Raw genomic sequence first — 8,389 nt, forward strand, 5'->3', positions numbered from 1 at the left:
AATCAGACTCAGGACCGGCCCACCCATGAAGTGAGATCTACCACTTGGTCACCTCAAGCGGTAGATCTGTCCTCCTCTGTCCCCGTTCATTGCCACCTCCTCCACACCCAGTCGTTCCCTTTGCCACAACTTGTCACCACCACAAAAATTACCTCTTCAGGACAGTGACATGTAGAGGCAGAGGGAGAGGCCAGGGACAGAAGACGAGGCAGAGGCTTTTTCTGTTTTGCCTGAAGCTACGAAACATCCTGGGCCAGCCCTGATCAGCCCTGATCTCATAGTAGAATCATTCCAAAGTCATGTGACTGGGATGTGGCTGCACACATAGCATTCATTACTGCTACTTTGCAAGTCTCCTGTGGCACAATGGATCTTTGTGTCTGGCTGTGAACCAGAAGGTTGGTGGTTCAATCCCACCTAGGGATGGCCAAGGGCAGGGTTCCTTACATTGCAGGATAGATGATCCTCGGGGTCCCTTCCAACTCTATGATTCTAAATGCTGCTCCATTGTCACATACGGATCACGTGGAAATAGGCTAAAATGTCAAAGGAAAGGGGGGGGACCCATAAATGGCTTTGATCACACGTACATGCAACTGTTAAGGACATTCCCCACACAAGGAGCACAGAAATGAAACCTGCTATCAGATGAGTAATATTTAAACAGTAAAGGTGAAGGAGAGAAAAAGTCATGATGCATTGCTTCCCAAACATCAGCAGATTGGGAAGGTCAAGTTCACCTTAACCACAGTATGGGTGAGGTCTGGCTGCCTGATGTAAAATCAAAGGATCAGAAGGTGGTTCTTTGCTTTCTATATAGTCTGGCAGACGCAAAGCTGTGGACTGCCCTCTCCATAGAGGTGTGTCTCGCAAATTTTGCCATGTACTGAAAATGCACCTCTTTACCCTGCCGTTTGGCTGTCTGTCTGTCTGTCTGTCTGAATGAATGAATGAATGAATGAATGAATGAATGAAACCACCCTGTTTTAATCTTGTGTTTGTATGCTTTATCATTTTAAAATATGTTTTATATATTTATATATTCAGGCTTTTATAATCTGCAGTGGGACCTGATAAGGAAAAGCAGGTTTTAAAAAAATGCAACAAAATAATAAACAAACCAAAACCTCAAAGAGGTATTGCCAAGGCTCAATCCAGTAGAGGGCAGACTGCCAGTCTCTGGAGTCTTCAGTCTCAGCTGATCACCCTTGATGTTGCTTCTGGTTTATCTGCCCTTCCTGAACAAGCAAGGAGTGAAGAGGAGCGAGAGGAGTAAGAAGCAAGGCCAGCCATTTGCACACTTTGTCCTAGGAAGTGTTGTTGATTGGGCACAGACGAATAGACAAGCAAATGTGCCATAGAAGAAGAGGTAGCCACACAGAGAGAGGGAGAATTTCTTCTGCAGATGCACCCCCCACCACTCCCCCAAAAAACCACCACTGGAATCAGCTCCGTACGTTCTTAATACAGCATTGCACTATATTTTTTCAAAAGCATTTTCCTGTAGACAGTCAGGTTGTGCATCCATAGCAGTGACCAGAGGAGGAATGACGTCTGAGAGGAGAGCAGAGAGGAGAAATGCCATGGTGCATCTGCAGCAGCACAACTGGACACCTTCATCTGCCCCAGCTGCAGCAAAAGATGTCTTATCGGTCTCTACAACCATGGCTAGTACTGTAAACTTCCAACAGTTTGACTTCACCCCAAAAGGCACACTCCTCCATTGTCTCCCAAGACAGACAACAAAACTGCTGTAGGAATTGCATTGACCTGCACTGAAAGCACCTATGTTATGTATGTCCTTATTCTGAGTCAGACCACTGGCAGCATAAACTGGGAGTGGGACTCCAAGGTTTCAGACAAGCCCCTTTCCCAGGTCTACATGGGGAGCTAAGTCTGGGACCTTTTGCATGCAGAGCATAAGCTCTGCCCTTGAGCTATGGTCTCTCCCCTGACCCAGAAGAATGCATTTTCATTGTGACCTGGAAAAGGAGGAGATGGCCAAAGGCAAGGCTGACGGTTCTTGAAGAGGAACAAAGTACACAATGTTCTGGTGGGCAATAACACTAACAGTCCTCCCCACCCATTTCCTGCCTCTACACTTGTACCCAAGATATGGGCCTCAGCAGAAGGAAGGAGAGTGAAAGGGGAGGGGAGCCATATAAACCCCCTCCCAAGTACTCCAGCTTCCTCCCTCTTTCCGTCAAAGGAAATATCTTCCTTCCTTATAAGAAAGAAGCTCTTGAAGGAGGACAGAAACCAATGAACAATGGGTGAATAGGAAGCAGGAATCTCTGAATGATGTGAGGCCTTGCGAGTCTCAAAGAGAGCCTCTCCTAAGACTACCTGCATGGTTAGTAAGTGAAAGTAGGTAAAATACTGGTATTATTGAATATTTCTGCTGGAGCCAAAACTAAATTGAGAAACATGGCACTGGAAGAAGAAAGCTGAGCACCCTGGAGAAATGATTCATAGAATCATAGACTTGGAAGGGGCCATGAGGGTCTTCTAGTCCAGCAGGGGGCTTGAACCCACAAGCCTGGAATTAAGAGTCTGGTGCTCTATCAACTGAGCTAATGAGGAGAAGTCATGTGTTGAAGTACTCCAGGAGATGAGTAGCAGAGTGGATTCAAACTCTGCTACTCATCTGCAAAGGAGGACTACTTTTCCATTGCATAGTTTGACATAGCAGCTTTGTTAGATTTGAAAATGGGGAAAAATGGATCAGAGTGTTTTTAATCAAGGCCATACTGAGGAGGGGGACAGGGAAGAATGTAGTTTACCTAAGGCTATATCTAGTATGTTTGTGGCAGAGGTGAGATTAAAGCAGGAACATGCTCCCAGGTCTGCTAGCACAATACTCAGTTCGACATAATCTAGCGTAGGCATAGGCAAACTCGGCCCTCCAGATGTTTTTGGACTACAACTCCCATCATCCCTGACCACTGGTCCTGTTAGCTAGGGATGATGGGAGTTGTAGTCCCAAAACACCTGGAGGGCTGAGTTTGCCTATGCCTGATCTAGCGCTTCGCTGTTGTCTCTTTCATTTGTTTATATCCTACTTTTAGGAACAAAGTTCTTCCAAAGTGGCTCACAGGTTTTAAGAAATGAATTCAATTAAGCATATGGCAATTAAAGTGCAGTGCGTAATAATGAAAACCAGTCCAAGAAAGAAAGTCTTATGAGATAATTCTGAGAGATAGATAGAGTATGGCAGAGCTCTCTAGATGTTCATAGCATCATAGAATATTAGAATTGGAAGGGACCCAATGGGCATCTAGTCCATGGGAGTCTGTTCCACTGCCGAACAGCTCTTACTGTCAGAAAGTTTTTCGAATGTTTAGTCGGAATCTCCTTTCTTGTAACTTAAAGCTATTGGTTCGAGTGCTACCCTCCAGAGGAGAAAACAAGCATGTTCCCTCTTCAGTGTGGCAGCCCTTAAGATATTTGAAGAAGGCTTAGTTTCCAGAACCCTTGATCATCTTGGTTGCCCTCCTCTGCTCACGTTCCACCTTGTCAACATCCTTCCTAAATTGTGGTGTCCAGAATTGGAGCGTTGTTTGACTCCAGCTCCTATTAACCCCAGCCAGCATAGCCAATGGCCAGAAATGATGGAATCTGTATTCCAGCTACACCTGGAGGGCCACAGATTCTCCATCACATATTCTAGCTGATTACATGGCTCTTCTGCACAGTCATGGAGAAGAAGACCTTAGACAGGTGTGTCTTGAGATGCAGCAGGGATGAAGAAAACTAACCCTGCTGTCATCTCCTCTTCTATGAATGTATCTGGTCGTCCTGGAACTGAATTAAGTTTCCAGTCAAAATCTTGGCACAAGTCCTGAGAGATTTGGTTTCATTTCTTTTTCTTTCTTTCTTTCTTTCTTTCTTTCTTTCTTTCTTTCTTTCTTTCTTTCAAACTCACAAATTGCTTTTTTCAATTGATTTTTGTCTCCTCCACATTTTTAAAAAATGATGATGGTGAAAGAAAAAGGGTGTCCCGTGACTGAGTTTCCTGACTGAAGCTCCATATACCATTGTGTAACTGTTCGGTTCAAGAGACTGTATCACTACAAAACATGGATTCAAACGTTTTAAACAAATACACAGTGTCATGACCCGTTTGTTTGGATACTCTGTGCTGTCCCAGACAGGAGGGAAGCCATCGCTGAGCCCGTGAGGCATACAAGACTTCACAATTTATTAAGAAGATTAGCTGGGTTTAGCTTGTGCATTAAGAACTAGCCACTGAATGTGTGTTGTTTTAAACCATTGTGAGGTTATTGGGTTCTTTAGAAAGACCTGTTCTTTCTTCCATAGTTTGACCTGGCAAAACCATCTTTAAGTTAAATAAACAATTAAAGGCGCAGAGTAAACAAAGGCACCCTAAATATTGCAGGAGATCTCATCTCACCTTCTTTCTCCCCCCCCCCCTTCTTCCCCCTGCCCCCGTCCTGCTTTTGGGGCTATATTTGTAGAACAGCCTGCTGTGAAATGACAAAGTTCATGGTTCATCTGAACTTTTGAACTCAAATGAGTATTTGACACAGCAAAACAATCTAATGTGAACCTAACACAAAGTTTTCATAGTTTTAAAACCTGGCTTTCAGTTCTTTGTCCGGGGCAATTGGGTAGGAAAGTTCTTTATTGATGTTGTAAAAACTACCCATTTAATATCAGGCAGCGAGCGAGAGGGAGAGAGAGGAGAGAGGGGAGATCAGTAGAAAGAGCACCTTAGCATTTCTGAAATAGTGCTGGGCTGGTAGATCATTGAACTCTACCTGACCCCATTATGAAGGCTTCCTCAGGACAAGTTGCAGCAGCATTTGTGACAAGACCAAAGCTTCCTATCCTATTTCAAATGCTCCAGGCCTGGGAGTTAATGGTAAATGATATATTCCCTTTAAAAAAATAAAAAAATGTACACACTAATCACAATTGCCTAGTGCTGAAATTCCATGTATTTACTGTCCTAAAGTTTCTCTTTGGGGGACAGAATAAAAGGGGAACGGGTGGACAAAATGCACTGTCATGTGCTTTGCTGACATCTCATAGTAAATGATTCCCCTCGCCTTTCTCCAACCCTTATGTTGGAACAGGGGCGCCGACTTATAAAAAATATTGGGGGGGCGGGGGCCCATACCGACTTATAAAAAATATTGGGGGGGGCCCAAGACCTCCAAACCGCTGCTGCTGGGGGAACGAAAGGGGCGAGCCCCGGGCTGCCCCGACCTTAAGTGAACCTGTGAGGGCCCGCCCTTTGCGGCAGCCGATTGGCTGCCGCCGTGGGCGGTGAATATTAATGAGCTAGGGGGAATCCCCGCTTCTCACGGGGCTGACGCCAGCCCCGCCAGATTGTTGATGGGTCGAGAGCCCGCAACCCCACCCCCTCTCTAGATCGGGAGTGGCTTTGTTTTAACTCATTACTGAATGTATTTTAAAAGGTAACTATCGTCAAACAAGGAAAATAAAAAATACCAACAGAATTTTGTGATTTTACAAAGCATAATATAACTAATAATTTTCTTAAATTATTGGGGGGGCAGAGCCCCCCCAAACGAATTTTTGAGGGGGCTCGGGCCCCCTCAGGCCCCATGGAGTCGGCGCCTATGTGTTGGAACTTAGCATTGAGCGAGGCATTCTGAAGGCAGTGAAGATGGGCATGAAAGTATGTCCAAACAAGGCTTGTTGCAGTCTTCTCTCCATGCAATCTCCCTAGCCCCCTCCCCACAACTAACGGAGAACCAAAATAAGAAAAAGAAATACATGCCAATTTGATTAATTTCCACAATCCATACAGGAGCATATAATCGACTGCATTCCATTTACACTGATTGCTCATTTGTTGACTGTGTACAAACCAGGCACTGAAAGCACATGACATTAAAGCCTATAACTTTCCCAAAGAGATCCTTGAAACCATAGTTTGTTCAGGGTGCTGGGTAAACTACACTTCCCAGCAGGGATGCCAACTTGAATAAAATAGAGGGGCAGGTAAGCCCCGCCCCACATAATCGATCACATGACACAGTGCACATACATCATTTGAATGGCAATGCCCATCAACTTGGAGGGGGGCCTCAAATATTTTATTGGAGGGGCTGAAGACCCCTTGGCCCCTAGGAGTTGGCTTCTATGCTTCCAAGGATTTGACAGGGGAAAGCTGTGTGCTTTAAATTTATGGTATATATGCAGCCACAACAATTTAACGTGATGCTGACTTTTCAGAACTCAATGGTGACTTAGGACCAGGTTATCTCAGAAAGACTGCGGTGCCACCCACATCCCTACCACTGAGCCTCTTGGGCTTCCCAATTAGAATGTCAGTGGTTTGAATTCCCGCGACAGTGATGAGCTCCCATTGCTGCGCCCCAACTTCTGCCAACCTAGCAGTTCAAAAGCATATCAGCACAACTAGATAAATAGGTACGGCTGTGGCGGGAAGCTAAACAGTGTTTCCATGCACTCTGGCACTCATCACGATGTCCTGTTGAGCCAGAAGCGATTTAGTCATGCTGGCCACATGACCCGGAAAGCTGTCTGTGGACAAATGCCGGCTCCTTCAGCCTGAAGCGAGATGAGCACTGGACCCCATAGTTGCCTTTGACTAGACTTGATCATTCAGGGGTTCTTTACCTTTACTTTTACCTATCTCAGAAACTGCCTGCTCCCATATGAACCCATGCAACCTTTAACATGGGCCTCAGATCCCTAAATAAATCTGTATGGTTTACATTTTCTACCATGCTAATGTGTGTTTGAGTCTGTACAATTGAATTAAATGAATACATAATCTAGGATCCTCTGTTGCTACTGCTACTGTAAGAGTACAGGGGAAATATCACTATGAGAAGTAATCTAATTCTCTGCAGTCATCCAAGTTCATGACCTGTCTCTGAACTGACATGTACGGGCAAAAATTTGGAAGTATTAGTCAAATAACACATAGTTACTCACACATTCTGTAAGAAAAAAATCTAACTATTCCTGGCAAGCATTTAAACAATCTATGAACTTGTCCTTTTCAAAGGTAAACTTATAGCACAAGTAAGACACTTCAGAGGAAACTCCTCATCATGAAAAAGTTTGGAAAATAAATCAAAATCAATAGCTGTTGTTGTTTTCAAATTGCTGATATGTTACATTGCTCAGCCAGCTACTATATATGGGATTCTTAGAAGTCCTATTTTAAAGAACTCAAGGGCAAAAGCTATTGGAGCAAATCAGCTCCGATTTTTATCGAAAGGAGGCTTATAGATAGTTTTTGCACGCACACACACACACACACACACACACACCAATGTCCTTTTTATTGTGCATTCATGAGGATTTTGGCTCATGATGGTTATATGCAATCATACTGTATCTAACAAGCATGTACTTACTTTTCCCTCCATCAAATGCCGGCAGGTACACCCCAGAACAAAGGGCAGGGATACAATGGTGTGGAGCTTCCATTCATGGAAGAAGATTTACACTCCTGGAAAGACCTCTTCCAGGAGTGTAACTCTCCTTCTGTGAATGGATACTCCTTCCATTCACAAAGTGGCTCCATTGACTCCCACTCAAAGATCTAAAATAAAGATCATGATGAGGACCAAGCCCCTTTGCTTTTAGCACATTAGTTGCAACTTAGCTGAGCTTTTTTTTTTATGTCATAACATTTTTATTGTAATGAAAGATTAGTTTTCATCCACATTAACAGTCTGTAGGCTTTTGAAAGTGGTAACTGGCACATATGTGACCAGTGTATACAGTTTATTAGGCGAATTCTCATTTTCATTGCGTTTTCTGGATAAACGCACACGGATACGATAAGGAACATTCCTTACTGCTTTTGCTCAGAGAGCCTTGTTCAAGCGGGTGTCAATGCGTACATCAGGAGTCCCCATCGCCTTCATTGCAAATTTATGGATCTCCTTGAGAGCACAAGGAGCCCACTTCTTGAAGCCCAAGCCATGGATCCATTTGTGAATGTTTATAATATATTCCCAAGTAACCACCTCATTGATGGCTGATCGTCCTTCTTTTCACCACCTTTCTTTCCAGGAGCCATCCTGCTCAGGACCAGACCAGAAAGCCTTAGCTGAGCTTTTGATGTTGACGGATTTTAGGCCTGACTAACTGTCTGGAGCAGGGCCAGATTTAGTTTGATGAGGCCCTAAGCTACTGAGGGTAATGGGGCCCTTTATATGTCCAGCTGTCCTTTGTCAACAACAAATTGCCACTGTTGTTGTTTTTTTTTTTTTTTTTGTATTGAATATATGCTATATGGAAATTGATGGACCTAATAAGTCTTTAAAGACATTTGCACATAACAAATAGGAGCCTACACATCACAAAACACTGTTGCTGTATGCAGGTTTTATTTTGTTTTTTATCTTATATT

The 8,389-nt window shown here is 43.9% G+C and overlaps 1 pseudogene across 1 annotated transcript; it reads right to left on the bottom strand.

The window, feature by feature from the left end:
- Window positions 1–7,642: 7,642 nt before the first annotated feature.
- LOC310844470 (large ribosomal subunit protein eL31 pseudogene) lies at window positions 7,643–8,068 on the bottom strand (annotated as a pseudogene). The gene has a single exon. The product of its transcript is annotated as a large ribosomal subunit protein eL31 pseudogene (transcript).
- Window positions 8,069–8,389: the final 321 nt, after the last annotated feature.

This window comes from Podarcis gaigeae (assembly GCF_964106915.1).
Source record: "Podarcis gaigeae genome assembly, chromosome: 5".
In the NCBI taxonomy this organism is placed as follows: Eukaryota; Metazoa; Chordata; class Lepidosauria; order Squamata; family Lacertidae; genus Podarcis; species Podarcis gaigeae.